Genomic DNA, 20,290 nt, shown 5'->3' with positions numbered 1-20,290 from the left:
CTAGTCAAGGCTATGGTTTTTCCCGTGGTCATGTATGGATGTGAGAGTTGGACTGCGAAGAAAGCTGATTGCCGAAGAATTGATGCTTTTGAACTGTGTGTTGGAAAGGCTCTTGAGAGTCCCTTGGACTGCAAGGAGATCCAACCAGTCCATTCTAAAGGAGATCAGTCCCAGGTGTTCATTGGAAGGACTGATGCTAAAGCTGAAGCTCCAATACTTTGTCCACCTCATGCGAAGTTTGACTAACTGGAAAAGACTCTGATGCTGGGAGGGATTAGGAGCAGAAGGGGATGACAGAGAATGAGGTGGCTGGATGGCATCACCGACTCAATGGAGGGGAGTTTGTGTGAATTGTGGGAGTTGGTGATGGACAGGGAGGCCTGGTGTGCTGTGATTCATGGGGTTGCAAAGAGTTGGACACAACTGAGCGACTGAACTTAACTGAACTGAAACAAACAAACAAACATTCCAGTAGTATGCTACAGCTGTTCCTCTCCAGTACCTCAATTTGTCTGATCCACTTGACAGTCAAACTTCAGAAGTTATTGTCCTTTCAGCCTATACCCCTTCCAAGTTTCATGTGACACCTGCTATTTTATCTCACTACACTCTTATTTTTTTAAGATACCATTTTTAAAATTTATTTATTTATTTAATTTTTGGCTTGCAGGATCCAGTTCCTCAAACAGGGATTGAAGCCAGGCCCTCTCAGTGAAAGCAAGTCCTAACCACTGGAGCACCAGAAAATTCCCTTCTTATCCTTTGTGAAAAAATTGATGTATCAATGACAGACAATATTTTATTGGGTTGGCCAAAATTTTCCATTTGTTTTTAAGTAAAAAATAGAAGACACAATTTTCATTTTCACCAAGAACTTTTATTCATCATTTTGTTCCACTATCTTTTGCCATTTTTCAGGCAACTGCATAATTCTGTCTTCCCAAAACATTTTTATCTTTTTGCACAAAGAACTATTCCAGGTGCCCTTTGCAGTCTTCCATGAAATTGAAAATTTTTTCCATTAAGAGAATTTTGCAAAGACCAAAATTAATGGAAATCTGAAGGTGTAATGTCTGCTGAATATGGCAGATGAATCAGAACGCTCAGACAAGCTGCAATAGTTTTTGCCTGATCATCAAAGAAACATGTGGCCTTGGGTTATCCTGATGGAAAATTATGCATTTTCTGGTGGCTAATTTGGGATGATGTGAGTGCTTCTTTCAATTGCTCCAATTGAAAGTACTTAATGGAATTAACCGTTTAGTTTTCTGGAAGGAGTTTATAATAGAAGACTCTCTTCCAGTTCCACAATTTACACATCACCTTCTTTGGATGACCAGCTTTTGGTGTGGTTGGTGGTGGTTAATTTCACTTGCTCCACAATCTCTTCCATTCCTTATTTTTGTGCAGTATCCACTTTTCATCACCCATCACAATTTGTTTTAAAAATGAGATTTTTTTTATGTTTAAGAAGAGAATCACATGTGGAAACGTGGTCAAGAAGTTTGTTTTTGCTTTTTTTAAAAAACTTAACTCATGTGGAACCCAAACATCAAAGTGAGTAATACAACCAAGTTAATGTAAACAGTTTCCAACACTTCTATTGGATATTCTGAGCATGTCACCTATTTCCCATGGAGTATAATGTTGATTTTTCTCAATTAATGTCTCTATTTGATCACCATCACCTTCAACATGTATACCCGACTGTGAAGCATCATCCAGTGAGAAATCTCCGGCAAGAAACTTCACAAACCATTTTGGACACATTGAAGAAGTCACAGAACTTTCTCCATACACTGCACAAAGCTTTATTTGCACTGTTTTTACTTTTCTTGAAATAATGAAGTATAATATGCCAAAATGTTCCCTTTTGCTTCCATTTTCAATATTTAAATTGCTATATAAAATTCAATAATTTTGATGTTTTTAAATTTTTATTTATTTTAATTGGAGGATAAGTACTTTATAGTATTGTGATGATTTTTGCCATACATTAGTATGAAATGGGCATAGGCATACATGTTTCCCCTCCCTACTGAACCCCTCTCCCACATCCCTCTGCACTCCATCCCTCCAAGTTGTCACAGAGCCCTGGCTTTTTGTGCCCCGTGTCTTACATGGAACTCCCACTGGCTATCTATTTTACATATGGTAGTGTATATGTTTCAATGCTATTCTTTCAAATCAACCCACCATCTCCTTGCCCCACTGAGTCCAAAACTCTGTTCTTTATGCTTTTGTATCCTTTTCTGCCTTGTGTGTAAGATCATTGATATCATCTTTCTAGATCCCACATATACGCATTCAGTTCAGTTCAGTTCAATCGCTCAGTCGTGTCCGACTCTCTGCGACCCCATGAATCACAGCACGCCAGGCCTCCCTGTCCATCACCAACTCCCGGAGTTCACTCAAACTCATGTCCATAGAGTCGGTGATGCCCTCCAGCCATCTCATTCTCCGTTGTCCCCTTCTCCTCCTACCCGCAATCCCTCCCAGCATCAGAGTCTTTTCCAGTGAGTCAACTCTTCGCATGAGGTGGCCAAAGTATTGGAGTTTCAGCTTTAGCATCAGTCCTTCCAATGAATACCCAGGATTGGTCTCCTTTAGAATGGACTGGTTGGATCTCCTTGCAGTCCAAGGGACTCTCAAAAGTCTTTTCCATCACCACAGTTCAAAAGCATCAAGTGGTATTTGTCTTTATCTTTCTGACTTCACTCTGTACAATAGGATCTAGTTCATCCAACTCATTAGAACTGACTCAGATGTGTTCCTTTTTACAACTGAGTAATATTCCATTGTGTGTGTACCACAACTTTCTTGTCCATTCATCTGCTGATGGACATCTAGGTTGCTTCCATGTCCTAGCTATTGTAAACAGTGCTGCAATTTACACTGGGGTACATGTGTCTTTTTCAATTATGGTTTCCTCAGGGTATATGCCCAGTAGTGGAATTGTTGGATTGTAAGATAGTTTTGTTCTTAGGTTTTTTAACGAATCTCCTACTGTTCTGTACAGGTTGTATCAGTTTGAATTCCTGCCAGCAGCATAAGAAGGTTCCCTTTTCTCCACACCCTCCCCAGCATTAAAGTAGACTTTTTGATGATGGCCTTTCTGTCTGGTGTAAGATGATACCTCATTGTAGTTTTGATTTGCATTTCTCTAATAATGAGTGATGTTGAACATCTTTTCAGGTGTCTAATATCCATCTCTATGTCTTCTTTGGAGAAATGTCTGCTTAGGTCTTCTGCCCACTCTGTGATTGTGTTGTTTGTTTTCCTGGCATTGAGCTGCATGAGCTGCTTGTTTATTTTGGAGATTAATTCTTTGTCAGTTGTCTTTTGTTTGGTATTTTTTCAATTCTGAGGATTTTCTTTTCACCTTGCTTATAGTTTCCTTTATTGTGTAAAAGTTTTAGGCCCTATCTGTTTATTTTTGCTTTTGTTTTCATTACTCTAGCAGGTGGGGTATAGAGGAAATTGCTGTGATTTTTTTCACTTATTCTTATAAATTTATTTGCATTTATTGACCCATAACAAGTTAATGGAATGAACTTTCTCTGAGGAAAAAAATTCAGCATAGGTTAAGGTTTGATGGAGATCAGAAAGACAAGATACAAAAGGAATTCCTGAGGAACTGCTCACCATGGTTTGCCCATCTGTGGCATCTGGGCAGCAATATGACTTTTCACATTTGACCAAAGGAGGCAGATTTGTGCCAAAGGGTAGGGAATAAATTTCATTTAGTCATTTGTTAATTAATCTCTGAATACTTTAGTTCAGTTCAGTTCAGTCGCTCAGTTGTGTCCGACTCTCCGTGACCCCATGAATCACAGCACGCCAGGCCTCCCTGGCCAACACCAACTCCCGGAGTTCACCCAAACCCATGTCCACAGAGTCGGTGATGCCATCAAGCCTTCTCATTCTCCGTCGTCCCCTTCTCCTCCCGCTTCCAAGCCTTCCCAGCATCAGAGTCTTTTCCAGTGAGTCAACTCATCACATGAGGTGGTAAAAGTATTGCAGTTTCAGCCTCAGCATCAGTCCTTCCAATGAACACCCAGGATTGATCTCCTTTAGAGTGGACTGGTTGGATCTCCTTGCAGTCCAAGGGACTCTCAAGAGTCTTCTCCAGCACCACAGTTCAAAAGCATCAATTCTTCGGTGATCAGCTTTATTCACAGTCCAACTCTCACATCCATACATGACCACAGGAAAAACGATAGCCTTGACTAGACGGACTCTTGTTGGCAAAGTAATGTCTCTGCTTTTTAATATACTATCAATGTTGGACATAATTTTCCTTCCAAGGAGTAAGCGTCCTCTAACTTCATGGCTGCAATCAGCATCCGCGGTGATCTTGGAGTCCAAAAAAAAAAAAAAAAACAAAGTCTGACACTGTCTCCACTGTTTTTCCATCTATTTCACCTGAAGTGAAGGGACCAGATGCCATGATCTTTGTTTTCTATATATTGAGCTTCAAGCCAAACTTTTCACTCTCCTCTTTCACTTTCATCAAGAGGCTTTTGAGTTCCTCTTCACTTTCTGCCCTAAGGGTGGAGTCATATGCATATCTGAGGTCTGCATGTAAGTTAAATAAGCAAGGTGACAACATACAGCCTTGACGTACTCCTTTTCCTATTTGGAACCAGTCTGTTGTTCCATGTACAGTTCTGACTGTTGCTTCCTGACCTGCATACAGATTTCTCAAGAGGCAGGTCAGGTGGTCTGGTATTCCCATCTCTTTCAGAATGTTCCACAGTTTATTGGGATCCACACAGTCAAAGGCTTTGGCATAGTCAATGAAGCAGAAATAGATGTTTTTCTGGAACTCTCTTGCCTTCTCCATGATCCAGTGGATGTGGGCAATTTGATCTCTGGTGCCTCTGCCTTTTCTAAAACCTGCTTGAACATCTGGCGTTTCATGGTTCACATATTGCTGAAGCCTGGCTTGGAGAATTTTGAGCATGACTTTACTAGCGTGTGAGATGAGTGCAATTGTGCGGTAGTTTGAGCATTCTTTGGCATTGCCTTTCTTTGGGATTGGAATGAAGACTGACCTTTTCCTGAATGCCTATTCTATGCTGAGTGCTTTTTGGTGTCCGAGATCCAATGGGAAGAACAAACAGACATGGTCCATCAGAGGGTGAGTGTTTAGCTGATGCATTCTGATAAGACAGTTGTCAAAATACAATTTAAAAATTATTTCAAATAAAGTAAAACTGGAAATAGAACTGCCATGTGATCCAGCAATCGCACTCCTGGGCATACACACCGAGGAAACCAGAATTGAAAGAGACACATGTACTCCAATGTTCATCGCAGCACTGTTTATAATAGCCAGGACATGGAAGCAACCTAGATGTCCATCTGCAGACGAATGGATAAGAAAGCTTTGGTACATATACACAATGGAGTATTATTCAGCCATTAAAAAGAATGCATTTGAATCAGTTCTAATGAGGTGGATGAAACTGGAGCCTACTATACAGAGTGAAGTAAGCCAGAAAGAAAACACCATTACAGTATACTAACGCATATATATGTAATTTAGAAAGATTGAAATGATAACCCTGTATACAAGACAGCAAAAGAGACACAGATGTATAGAACAGTCTTTGGGACTCTGTGGGAGAGGGTGAGGGTGGGATGATTTGGGAGAATGGCATTGAAACATGTATGTTGTCATATGTGAAACGAATCACCAGTTCAGGGTCGATGCATGTTACAGGATGCTTGGGGCTGGTGTGCCAGGATGACCCGGAGGGAGGATAAAGGGAGGAGGGAGGTGGGTGGGAGGTTCAGGAGGGAGAACTCATGTACACCCGGGGCGAATTCATGTCAATGTATGGCAAAACCAACCAATAAAATATTGTAAAATAATTTGCCTCCAATAAAAAATAAATTAATTAATTTTAAAAAAAGACAACTAAGTCCTAGTAGAGCCATCTTACTGAAAACATGAACAAAGATTTTGACCAACCCAATATTAATTCCCAGTTGAAGAAGCTGAAGTTGAATGGTTCTATGAAGACCTACAAGATTTTCTAGAACTAACAACAAAAGTAGAAGTCGTTTTCATTATAGGGGACTGGAATGCAAAGGAAGTCAAGAGATACCTGAAGTAACAGGCAATTTAGCCTTGGAGTACAAAATGGGGCAGGGCAAGAGCTAACAGAGTTTTGCCAACAGAATGCACTCATTATAGCAAACACCCTCTTGCAAACACACGAAAGAAAGCTCCATATATGGACACCAGATGGTCAATAACAAAATCAGATTGATTATATTCTTTGCAGCCAAAGATAGAGAAGCTCTATACAATCTGCAAAAACAAAACCTGGCTTTGACTGTGGCTCAGATCATGAACTCCTTATTGCCAAATTCAGGCTGAAATTGAAAAAAGTAGGGAAAACCAATAGACCATTCAGGTATGATCTAAATCAAATTCCTTACAATTATACAGTGGGAGTGACAGATTCAAGGGATTAGATGTGAAAGACAGAGTGCCTAAATAACTACAAATGGACGTTTGTAACATTGTACAGGAGGCTCTGATCAAGAATTTCCCCAAGAAAAAGAAATGCAAAAAGGCTAAATGGTTGTCTGAGGAGGCCTTACAAATAGCTGAGAAAAGAAGAGAAGCTAAAGGCAAAGGAGAAAAGGAAAGATATATCCATCTGAATGTAGAGTTCCAAAGACAATCAAGGAGAGATAAGAAAGCCTTCCTCAGTGATCAATGCAAAGACATAAAGGAAAACAATAGAATGTGAAAGACTAGAGATCTCTTCAAGAAAATTAGATATACCAAGGGAATACTTCATGAAAAGATGAGCACAATAAAAGATAAAAATGGAATGGACCTACAAAAGCAGAAGAGATTAAGAAGAGCTGGCAAGAATACACATAAGAGCTGTACAAAAAAAGATCTTAACGACCCAGATAGCCACGATGGTGTGATCACTCACCTAGAGCCAGACATCCTGGAATGCGAAGTCCAGTGGGCCTTTGGAAGCATCACTAAAAACAAAGCTAATGGAGGTGATGGAATCCCAGTTGATATATTTCAAATCTGAAAGACAATGTTGTGAAAGTACTGCACTCAATATGTCAGCAAATTTGGAAAACTCAACAGCGGCCACAGGACTGGAAAATGTCAGTTTTCATTCCAATCCCAAAGAAAGGCAAAGCCAAAGAATGTCCAAACTAGTGCACAACTGTATTCATCTCACACACTAGCAAAGTAATGCTCAAAATTCTCCAAGCCAGGCTTCAACAGTACATGAATGGTGAACTTCCAAATGTTCGAGCTGGATTTAGAAAAGACAGAGGAAACAGAGTTCAAATTACTAACATCTGTTGGATCATCAAAAAAGCAAAAGAGTTCCAGAAAAACATCTACTTCTGCTTTATTGACTACTCCAAAGCCTTTGACTGTGTGGATCACAGGAAAGTGTGAAAAATTCTTCAAGAGATGGGAGTACCAGATCACCTGACCTGCTTCCTGAGAAATCTGTATGCAGGTCAAGAAGCAACAGTTACAATTGGACATGGAACAACAGACTTGTTACAAATTGGGAAAGGAGTACATCAAGAATGTATGTTGTCACCTTGCTTATTTGACTTATATGCAGAGGACATCATGAGAAATGTCGGACTGGATGAAGCACAAACTGGAATTAAGATTTCCAGAATAAACAGCCATAACCTCAGATACACAGATGACACCACCTTTATGGGAGAAAGCAAAGAAGAGCTAAAGAGCCTCTTGATGAAAGTGAAAGAGGATAGTGAAAAAGTTGCTTAAAACTCAACATTCAGAAAATTAAAATCATGGCATCTGGTCCCATCACTTCATGGCAACTAGATGGAGAAACAATGGAAAAAGAGAGATTTTATTTTGTGGGGCTCCAAAATCACTTCAGATGATGACTGCAGCCATGAAATTAAAACACATTTGCTTCTTGGAAGAAAAGCTGTGCCCGATATAGACAGCATATTAAAAAGCAGAGACATTACTTTGCCAAAAAAAGTCCATCTAGTCAAAGCTATGGTTTTTCCAGTAGTCATATATGGATATGAGAGTTGGACTATAAAGAAAGCTGAGCTGTGAAGAATTGATGCTTTTGGACTGTGGTGTGGAGAAGAGTTTTGAGAGCCCCTTGTACTGCAAGAAGATCCAATGAGTCAATCCTAAAGAAAATCAGTCCTGAATTTTCATTGGACGGACTAACGCTGACACTGAAACTCCAATACTTTGGTCACCTGATGCAAATAACTGACTCATTGGGAAATACCCTGATGCTGGGAAAGGTTGAAGGCACAAGGAGAAGGTGATGACAGAGGACAAGATGGTTGGATGGCATCACTGACTCGATGGACATGTATTTGAGCAAGTTTCAGGAGTTGGTGATGGACAGGGAGGCCTGGCGCACTGCAGTCCAGGGGGTCACAACGAGTTGGACATGACTGAGCTACTGAACTGAACTGATATTAATTTTCTGGTATGGAATTCCAATTGAGCTAATTCAAATCCTGAAAGATGATGCTGTGAAAGTGCTGCACTCAATATGCCAGCAAATTGGAAAACTCAGCAGTGGCCACAGGACTGGAAAAGGTCAGTTTTCATTCCAATCCCAAAGAAAGGCAATGCCAAAGAATGCTCAAACTACAGCACAATTGCACTCATCTCACACGCTAGTAAAGTCGTGCTCAAAATTCTCCAAGCCAGGCTTCAGCAATATGTGAACCGTGAACTTCCAGATGTTCAAGCAGGTTTTAGAAAAGGCAGAGGCACCAGAGATCAAATTGCAACATCCACTGGGTCATGGAGAAAGCAAGAGCATTCCAGAAAATCATATATTTCTGCTTCATTGACTATGCCAAAGCCTTTGACTGTGTGGATCCCAATAAACTGTGGAACATTCTGAAAGAGATGGGAATACCAGACCACCTGACCTGCCTCTTGAGAAACCTGTATGCAGGTCAGGAAGCAACAGTTAGAACTGGACATGGAACAAGAGACTGGTTCCAAAAAGGAAAAGGTGTGTGTCAAGGTTGTATATTGTCACCCTGCTCATTTAACTTCTATACAGAGTATATAATGAAGAACGCTGGGCTGGAAGAAGCACAAGCTGGAATCAAGATTGCCGGGAGAAATATCAATAACCTCAGATATGCAGATGACACCACCCTTATGGCAGAAAGTGAAGAGAAGCTAAAAAACCTCTTGATGAAATTGAAAGAGGAGAGTGAAAATTTTGGCTTGAAGTTCAACATTCAGAAAACAAAGATAATGGCATCTGGTCCCATCACTTCATGGGAAATAGATGGAAAATCAGTGGAAACCGTGTCAGACTTTATTTTTGGGGGGCTCCAAAATCACTGCAGATGCTGATTACAGCCATGAAATTAAAAGACGCTTACTCCTTGGAAGGAAAGTTATGACCAACCTAGATAGCATATTAAAATGCAGAGACATTACTTTGCCCACCAAGGCCCGTCTAGTCAAGGCTATGGATTTACCCGTGGTAATGTGTGGATGTGAGAGTTGGACTGTGAAGAAAGCTGATCACCGAAGAATTGATGCTTTTGAACTGTGTGTTGGAGAAGACTCTTGAGAGTCCCTTGGACTGCAAGGAGATCCAACCAGTCCATTCTAGGGGCGATTAATTCTGGGTGTTCTTTGGAAAGGCTGATGCTGAAATTCCAATACTTTGGCCACCTCATGCGAAGAATTGACTCACTGGAAAAGACTCTGATGCTGGGAGGGATTGGGGGCTGGAGGAGACGGGGCCAACAGAGAATGAGATGGATGGATGGCATCACCAACTCGATGGACATGAGTTTGAGTGGACTCCGGGAGTTGGTGATAGACAGGGAGGCCTGGTGTGCTGTGATTCATGGGGTCACAAAGAGTCGGACACGACTGAGTGACTGAACTGAACTGATACAAGTTTATACATTACAAAATGATGACCAAGATATGTCTAGTAACCATTCATCACCATCCATGTTATTACAGTATCATGGATTCTATTTCCTAGTCTGTACATTACATCCCCACGACATTTGTTTTACAATTTGAATTCAGTTCCTCTCAATCTTTCTCACACTTTGCACTCATGCCCTCACACCTCCCCTCTCTGGCAACTGCCAGCATGTTCTTGGGATCTTTGAGTCCATTTCTGTTATGTATTTTCTTGCTTTATTTTCTAGTTTCTACATACAAGTGATATTATAAGATATTTCTCTTTCACTTCCATATCTCACTTAGCACGGTACCTTTTAAGTCCATTCATGTTGTTGTAAGGCAGCATTTTTTGTGTGTTTTAATCATATACCATTATGTGTGTATGTATGTACATATATATATGTAAACTTCTTTATCCACTTGCCAATCAATGGACATGTTGGTGGTTCCCTGTCTTGGCTATTGTCAGCAAAGTGTTTGGTCCCAATTTTTAATTGGGTTTTTGGAGGTTATGTTGTGTGAATTCTTTGTCTATTTTGGATATGAACCTGTTTTCAGATACACTTTTGCAAATATTTTCTCACGTTCAGTAGGCTGCCTTTTCATTTTGTGAGTTGTTTCCTTTGCCATTGGAAAGCTTTTCAGTTGGACAGAGTCCCATTGGTTTTTTCCCCTTGCTTTGGTGGACAGATTCAGAAAATATTGCTAAGACTGATGTCAAAGCACGTACTGCCTATGTTTTCTTCTAAGAGTTTAATGGCTTCAGGCCTTACATTGAAGTATTTGATTCATCATGAGGTTTCTTTTGTAGATGGTATGAGGAAGGATTCCAGTGTGATTCTTGTGCATGTGGCTGTGCGGTTTTCCCAACACCATTCCCTGAAGAGGCTCTCTTTTTCCCCATTGTGTAGTCCTGTAATAGAACAGGATGAGCACAGCCCCTAGCAAGTGCCATTGCTGGGCCTCATTACTCTGCACCCTGTTACTGAGCAACAGGTCTTGCTCAGCCATTACTGGGTGCTTCAGTGGTCCCCACCCACAACCAACCGCCAATGGGTGACCATTAGTTCTCCTGCTCAGCTATCCATGAGTGCCGCAGTGGGCCCTGCCCACTGGTAACTGTCAGTGAGGGACCATTGGTGAAGTGATGCAGTCAAGGGTTGGTAGTGTGGTGGTCATTAGGAGAGTGAAGTAAGAGGCAGATTCAGGCCTTCTGCTGGAGGCCCTCCAGCTTTCCCAGCCTTGGGCCAGAAGATAAGCTGGAGGGCTCAGATGAGCTGGAGGGAACAGATTGGGGCTTTTAGTAATTTTAGGATTCTTAGGGCATGATCCCGGAGAAGGCAATGGCAAGCCACTCCAGTATTCTTGCCTAGAAAATCCCATGGATGGAGGAGCCTGGTAGGCTGCAGTCCGTGGGGTCGCTAAGGGTCGGACACGACTGAGCTACTTCACTTTCACTTTTCACTTTCACACATTGGAGAAGGAAATGGCAACCCACTCCAGTGTTCTTGCCTGGAGAATCCCAGGGACGGGGGAGCCTGGTGGGCTTCCGTCTATGGGGTCACACAGAGTCGGACATGATGGAAGCGACTCAACAGCAGCAGCAGGGCATGAGCCACCCATGTCTTTGTATGAATCTGTAATAGACCTTTCTCTGTTCTGTTAATAAGAAGTTAGAGATAAACAAAGAAGGGAGGCCTGGCAGAAAGGGATGCAAGCTGATCCAGGAGAGCTAATGGACATGCTAGAAAATAAGCACAGAAACTTTTCAACTCCTGCATATCCGCCCTAGGCACAGTGGATACAAAATGACCAGTAACCTCAGGTAGTTAGGCAGTTAGGAATCCATTAAGGGCTCATGAATTTTCTCTAATTATAACAGATGGAATTATGGGAAGACACAAACAAGACAGCTTGCTGTTACGTAACTTTTAATTCTTGATCGACCTTCAGCATATGCCCATTTGCATTCCCTTTCATTGACTGGTGGTGGGTGTAAGCCCTCCTTTGAACCAGGTGTAGACAAAAGGAGGAACCTGGAAGTATAGAAGGGGGAAGCCAAGAGCAACCGATAGGAAGGTTGAGGAGGACTCCTATGGGAGTGTCAGACTAATAAAAAAATCTGTCTGCTTGAGCTGAGATGAGCTGTAACCTATCTGTTTTTCCACTCCTTTTGGTCCATCACTCCAAACTTTTGTTGTGATGAGACAAGAACTGAGGAAGAGAAATAAATCAACTTGACAATTCCAAATTCTAATGTTTAGTACTGATGGGCCTCACTGTGTGTCAGGCTGTAACAGTTTTGGTAACAGGCTCACCTCCTTTGTCTTGAATTGACTATATATGCATATGCTTATTTCTGGGCTCTTAATTCTGTCCCGTGGATCTATGTGTATATCTTTTGTTCTCATATCATATCGTCTTGATTATTCTAGATTTTCAGTGTATTTTTGAAATCAAGGAGGGCTTCTCCGGTGGCTCAGATGGTGAAGAATCTGCATGAAATGAAGGAGACCTGGGTTTGATTCCTGGGTCAGGAGAAGGGAATGGAAACCCACTCCACTATTCCTCCTGCTAGACTATGTTGAATAAAATTGGTGAGTATGGTCAGCATTAGTTAGGTGTAAGGTTAACTGGCCCTCTTCCCCTTCCTCCCTCTCCATCTCTTGGAGGCTTCCAGGAAGGACGTGACTAGTCCAAGATTACACATGGCTCAAGGAGTTGAACTGGGCCATTATTTCTCTACTCCCCCAGTCCTGGGCATAGTTTTGTGTACTGTGTACCTTCTTTGACCAGTTGTCCATTTAGCGCTTTCCTAATCTTAACGGGGTTGTGTCAGAGTTCTTTGTATAATTTGAGACAAAACCTTTATTAGATATGTTTGCAAGTTTCCCCCCCCCCAGTTTTGTGTGTCTGTTGATTTTCACACAGTAAAAGTCTTTAATTTTATAAAGTGCACTGAATCCCTTGTATTTCTTTCTGGATTGTTTTGTGTGTGTGTGTGTGTGTGTGTGTGTGTGTTGTGTGTTAAAACTACAAAACTTGTGATCTACTTGACCAAACCCAAGCTCATGTCAATTTTGTGTTATGTTTTTCTCTATAATTTGGAATAATTTTGCATTTGAAATTTGTCTATGAATGTTTTTGAGAGAATTTTGTGTAAGTTATAAACTTTGCGTCTACATTTATTTCATTCCATATGGTTTCCAATTCATTATTCTTCACCTGTTTTTAGAAAAGTTATGGGATATTGTCTTCATTTGAGTTTAAATTTCCAGTTTAACAGACTCAGCAGTTCTGACAGCAAGGGCCACTGTGCCCAGTGACCTGTGAGGGAGGCCTGGTTGGCACTTTCCGTATTGACCACAGGGGGCCCTCTACCCGCATCGCTGACACCCACAGGTGTATTCCCTGCAGCCCCGGCTCAGCCCAGCTGAGGGAAGCTGTGTCTCCTCAGGCAGCGCAGGACTTTGGCTGGGACTCCCGGGTCAGCTTCTCTACTGACTGGAGCTCAGACTCCTTGGAACTCGATGGGTTTTCAGCTTCAGGAGAACACGGGGCAGCCTCCATACTGATGGGAGCTGGGTTTCCTGATGACCCAGGCGACGTCGAGAAGAAAAAGTGAGAAAAAGTTTGGAGAAGGTTCCTGTGTGCAAATGACTGCTGTTTTCAGACAATCCAGAAGGGCTTGGTGTGGAAAGCTGTGGTTTTAATCAGTTTTATGCGCAGTGTAGACGGTGTCCAGGACCCGTCTTTGGATGTGGTGTCCAGTTTTCCCAGCACGGTTTATTGCTGGGGCTGTCCTTCACCTTGGTGAGTCCTTGGCCCCTTTGCTATAGATAAGGGACCCATCCGTGTGGGCTGAATGCTGGGCGCTCTGTCCTGTTTCTCTGGGCCATGTGCCTGTTCTTGTGCTAATTTCGCACAGTTTGGGTGCCTGTAGCTTCACCAGATGTAGTGTGGAGTCAGGGAGGAAGACGCCTGCAGCCTGCTGTCCTTTCTCAGGGTTGCCTTGGCTTTTGGGGTCCTTTGTGGTTCACACAAATATGAGGAGGATTTGCTCCATTTCTCTGAAAAATACAGTTGGAATCTTAGGAGCGCTTGCATTCACTGGGTGCCTTGGGTAGAACGGACATTTTAGCAATAGTTATTCTTCTGTTCCATAAGCACAGGTATCTTTCCAGTGATTTATGTCTTCAATTTATTCATCATTGTCATCAAGTTTTCAGTGTACAGGTCTTTGACATCCTCTGTTAAATTTATTCTTTGATATTTTGTTCTTTTTGACGTAGCTGTAAGTACAGTTTTTCCTTTCAGATGGTTCATTGTTATTGTTTTTGTTGTTGTTGTTCAGTCGCTCAGTCATGTCTCTGTGACACCATGAACTGCAGCACACCAGGCTTCCCTGTCAATCACCAACTCCCAGAGCTTGCTCAAACTCATGTCCATCAAGTTGGTGATACCATCCAACCATCTTATCCTCCTTTGCCCCCTTCTCCTCCTGCCTTCAATCTTTCCCAGCATCAGGGTCTTTTCCAACAAGTCAGTTCTTCGCATCAGGTGGCCAAAGTATTGGAGTTTCAGCATCAGTTCTTCCAGTGGATATTCAGTGTCGATTTCCTTTAGAATTGACTGGTTTGTTCTCCTTGTCATCCAAAGGAATCTCAAGAGTCTTCTTCAGCAACACATTTCAAAGAAATGCATTTGATTTGTGTGTATTATTGTTTAGAAATGCAATTGATTTGTGTGTATTGATTTTGCATCTTTACTGAATTCATTATTTCTAATAGTTTTTTTGGTGAAATGAGGTGGAAAATTAGAATTCAAAATCCCAGTTTCTGCCTCATTAAGGTCATCCACAACAGGGAAGAAAGGGAAGTCTTTTATACTGGGAAGCCCTAATACAGTCTTCTCACAATGCCTCTAAAGTCCATGTGGACTTTGGGTGAACTGCATCTGGGTAAGGCTTGGTCTCTATGTGGAAGTTTGATGTTTTCTCTGTTTTTCTGGCATGGTTTTGACATGATGTTTTGAAAAGTAATTTATTTTCCAATAATTTCAAATGTACAGACAACCTTTTTACATGAAAGCAAGTCTTGTATCTTGATTAGATATATTCCTAAATATTAATGTCAACATTTAAAAATGGAATTATTTTCATAAGTTCATTTTCAGATTATTTATTGCTGTTGCTGCTCAGTTGCTTTAGTCATGTCCGATTCTGTGCGACCCTATAGACGGCAGCCCACCAGGCTCCCCCATCCCTGGGATTCTCCAGGCAAGAACACTGGAGTGGGTTGCCATTTCCTTCTCCAATGCATGAAAGTGAAAACTGAAAGTGAAGTCGCTCAGTCATGTCCGACTCTTTGTGACCCCATGCACTGCAGCCTACCACGTTCCTCCATCCATGGGATTTTCCAAGCAAGAGTACTGGAGTGGGTTGCCGTTGCCTTCTCCGTATTTATTGCTAGTGTATATGTATAAGATAGGTTTTTGTAAATTGCTATTTTGCCCTATAACTTTGCTGACTCAGTTGACTAGTCAAATAATTTTTGTTGTTATAGGAAGTTTTATATGTAAGATGGTGTTGTGATCTGTGTTCTGTGAGTAGACATGGTTGTAATTTTTCCATTCACACATGGATGCCTTTTCTTTCTTTCTTCAGAACTCTGAGTACAACTTCCAGTATCCTACTAAGTAACAGGTGTAAAAGCCAGCTTCCTGGTCTTGTTCCTGATTTCAGAGTAAATCTTAGTTTTTTGCATTGAACATAAAGTTTGCTCTGGCTTTGTATACTACTCTAATACTGAACAAATTTCCTTTAATTCCTACTTTTTTGAGTGTTTGTATCATGAGATAGCACTGGACTTTGATTATAGCTTCTTCAGTAACTGAAATGATCATGTGTTTCTACTTCACAGCTTATAGTGGTTCAATGCATTGCTTGGTTTTAATATGTGGAACAACCTGGCATTTCTGGTGTAGAAATGGTACTTATGGCACCATCCATTCAATGTTCTGTTGGTTTCATGTTGCTCTAATTGTGTGGAGAATGCTTGCATTCATATTTATATGGTATACTGGTATAGTTTTCATTTTTATGATGTACTTGTGTGATTTGATTAGAATAGCTTGGTGTTGGTGGTTTGGAGGGTTAATATTAGGGCTGGGACTTATGTGCAGGCTAGGTTATAGGTTGTGGTTTATGGTTGCCGTTATGTGATGCCCCATGTTGCACACCAGACCACCCACCTCTGCCATCCCCATCCTGCCAGCTTTTGCCTGGCCCTCCAGAGACTACTCACTCCCCAGAGGGCAGGGGTGGTCCCCAATTTGCCTCTCTCCTGCCGCAGCCTATTCGTCCACCCTCCTTGAGTCAGGACACTGCTTCCTCCATGAGGCTCCTGGATTCTGGCCTTGGAGGCCCCACCTCACCCCACGTCCCCATGAGTTGCGTCGACCACCAGGATTTGTCATCTCTAGAGGCCCCAGGAAGATAGACTCCCCAGGACTTCAGAATGGGGCTTTGTGTGCAGATGGGCCACCGCAGAGCTGTCAAGGTTGAGATGAGGTCAGTGACTTGTGTGTTATGGGGGTGGGGGGGTGGGTGCAGTTTTCATGGGGGAGAAGGCAAGGTGAAGGCAGAGACAGAGATGGATAGGTGAGACCTGGAACTGACTGACCACAGAACCAACAGGAGGAGCCGGCCCCCAACACCTGGATCTCGGGCTCCAGGCCTAAGAGTTAGTGTTCCCTGTTACACCTCCCACATGCCCCACACACCCATCTGATGACAAGGCCACAGGAATCCCAAACCTGGGCTGGGTGGGGCAGGGTACTGTGCTTGGGAAACCCAGGGCCATCACTAGCTGCCTTCCCCCTGGATGTCAACCCCCTTCCTGGAGGAGGGTCTCGTGATCCAGGACCCCTGGCCCAGTCTTCCCTGTGGTATGGCTACAAATGCCTCCCCCATCCACTGGGCACCTCAGGTCTGAGAAAGATGCCATAGTGATGTAGTGACCACGGCAAGTGCCTGCAGTCTACCCCCATCCCACCTCCTGACCTGAGTGTGGCCATCTGAGAAGTGACCCACGAGCTCCCCAACCCAGGCGCCCCATTTCACAGGGTAGGTCCTTGTGCCTCATTCTTGGAGGAGGGTGTCGAGAGAGCAGTGGTGACTGAAGCCTTCGAATCTATGGGCCAGAGAGGCCCTCCATGAGAACCCAGGCACAGCTGCACCAGGAAGGATCCATCCCTCCCCTCCTGTACCCCAAATAGTGAGGATAAAGCCCCAGGGACCCCCAGGAAGAGACATTACCCACAGTGGACTAGATCACCCACAGGCTGGGGACTGAGTGTCCACCTCATTCCCTCAGAGAGAGTGCTGTCTTCACCAGGGCCACCAGACTGGCCTGTGTCCCCAGAAACATCCAGCCTCAGGGAACCATCCAGACAGCAATCCCCATCCAGGGGCCCCGTCTTTGTAGACCTTGCCTTCAGAAAAGGGGGCTGGCTTGAGAGAGGGTGGACATGCTCCAGTGCCGGCACTCACTGACTGTTCCCCTGCCCCCCCATCCCTCTCCTGCTCCCCGTAGCCTCACCCCCTCATTTGGAAACCCTCCTCTCTAGGCTTCAAGCACCCACACTTCCCACCTGAACCTCCTCTCTCCAGTTCAGTTTGACATTTTATGTGCCAGGTAAAGAAGAGAGTGGACACCTCACATCAGTGTTTTCAGCAGTGTGAATGGGCTTCCCTGATCTTCCTGGCTGGGGTCTAGCTGGACACTGGGTAGTTTCCAGGGGTGTGGGTCTCGACATTGCCCAACAGGGACCACTTCCGACACTTGTGCCTCCACACCACTCATCCAGCCTTGGGGATGACCCAGGACCCTCCCTCGACTCCCCTTCCTGCCCACAGTTGGTCAGTGTCCTCATTCATGTGCTAACGGTGAGGGTTGCCTCCAAATGCTCCTAAATCCTTTACCCCAACACCCTCCTCGCGGTCAGCCCTGTGTCCTGTTGGGATGCTCCACCCTTACCAGGTCCCTACTGAATGGCAAGGGCAGACGTCAGGCCTTCTGCATGCATTGCTGTGCACCCTGCTGTATACACCGGCATGACCCTGCCCCAGGACTTGGGAAATTCAGCCCCACGGGAGATGTGGGTTGACATGACTGACCACAGGGTCAGTCAGTCAGTCAGTTCAGTTGCTCAGTTGTGTCCGATTCTTTGCAACCCCATGGACTGCAGCACACCAGGCCTCCCTGTCCATCACAAACATCCAGAGTTTACTCAAACTCATGTCCATTGAGTCGATGATGCCTTCCAACCATCTCATCCTCTGAGGTCCCCTTCTCCTCCTGCCTTCAGCCTTTGTCAGCATCAGGGTCTTTTAGATGAGAAAGTTCCTCTCATCAGGTGGCCAAAGTATTGGAGCTTCAGCTTCAACATCAGTCCTTCCAATGAATATTCAGGACTTATTTCCTTTAGGATGGACTGGTTAGATCTCCTTGCAGTCCAAGGGACTCTCAAGAGTCTTCTCCAACACCAGAGTTCAAACCATGAATTCTCTGGCGCTCAGATTTCTTTCTTTTTCTTTTTTTACATTTGATATATGTTTGTTCAACCTTCTCATTTTATTTTTTTAATTTATTTATTTTAATTGGAGGCTAATTACTTTACAGTATTGTATTGGTTTTGCCATACATTGACATGGATTCGCCCCAGGTTTACATGTGTTCCCCATCTTAAACCTCCCTTCCACTTCCCTCCCCATATCATCCCTCTGGGTCATCCCATTGCACCAGGCCCAAGCATCCTGTATCATGCATCGAACCTGGAATGGCGACTTGGTTCACATATGATAATATATATGTTTCAATGCCATTCTCCCAAATCATCCCACCCTCACCCTATCACATAGAATCCAAACGACTGTTCTATACATCTGTGTCTCTTTTGCTGTCTTGTATATAGGGTTATCGTTACCATCTTTCTAAATTCCATATATATGTGTTAGTATACTGTATTGGTATTTTTCTTATTCGCTTACTTCACTATGTATAATAGGCTCCAGTTTCATCCACCTCATTAGAACTGATTCAAATGTATTCTTTTTAATTGCTGAATAATACTCCATTGTGTATATGTACCAAAGCTTTCTTATCCATTCGTCTGCAGATGGACATCTAGGTTTCTTCCATGTCCTGGATAGTATAAACAGTGCTGCAATGAACTTTGGAGTACATGTGTCTCTTTCAATTCTGGTTTCCTCAGTGTGTATGCCCAGGAGTGCAATTTCTGGGTCGTATGGCACTTCTATTTCCAGTTTTTTAAAGAATCTCCACACTGTTCTCCATAGTGGTTGTACTAGTTTGCATTCCCACCAACAGTGTAAGAGGGTTCCCTTTTCTCCACACCCTCTCCAGCATTTATTACATGTAGATTTTTGGCTAGCAGCCATTCTGACTGGTGTGAAATGGTACCTCTTGGTGGTTTTGATTTGCATTTCTCTGATTATGAGTGATGTTGAGCATCTTTTCATGTGTTTGTTAGCCATCTGTATGTCTTCTTTGGAGAAATGTCTGTTGAGTTCTTTGGCCCATTTTTTGATTGGGTCATTTACTTTTCTGGAATTGAGCTGCAGGTGTTGCTTGTATGTTTTTGAGATTAATTCTTTGTCAGTTGCTTCATTTGCTATTGTTTTCTCCCATTCTGAAGGCTGTCTTTTCACCTTGCTTATAGTTTCCTTTGCTGTGCAGAAGCTTTTAATTTTAATTAGGTCCCATTAGTTTATTTTTTCTTTTATTTCCAATATTCTGGGAGGTGGGTCCTGGAGAATCCTGCTGTGATTTATTTCGGAGAGTGTTTTGCCTATGTTCTCCTCTAGGAGTTTTATAGTTTCTGGTCTTACATTTAGATCTTTAAACCATTTTGAGTTTATTTTTGTGTATGGTATTAGGGAGTGTTCTAGCTTCATTCTTTTACAAGTGGTTGACTGGTTTTTCCAGCACCACCTTGTTAAAGAGATTATAGTCCAACTCTCACATCCATACATGACTAATGGAAAAACCACAACTTTGACTAGATGGACTTCTGTTGTCAAAGTAATGTCTCTGCTTTTTAATATGCAGTCTAGTTTGGTCATAACTTTTCTTCCAAGGGGCAAGCGTCTTTTAATTTCATGGCTACATTCACCATCTACAGTGATTTTAGGCACCAAGAAAATAAAGTCTCTCACTGCTTCCACTGTTTCCCCATCTATTTTCCGTGATGTGATGATACCAGATACCATGATCTTAGTTTTCTGAATATTGAGCT

The sequence above is a fragment of the Moschus berezovskii genome, chromosome 8, assembly GCF_049115385.1.
Source record: "Moschus berezovskii isolate FMDL1 chromosome 8, NW_MosBer_1.0, whole genome shotgun sequence".
Taxonomy (NCBI): Eukaryota; Metazoa; Chordata; class Mammalia; order Artiodactyla; family Moschidae; genus Moschus; species Moschus berezovskii.
This window is presented reverse-complemented; position numbering follows the sequence as displayed.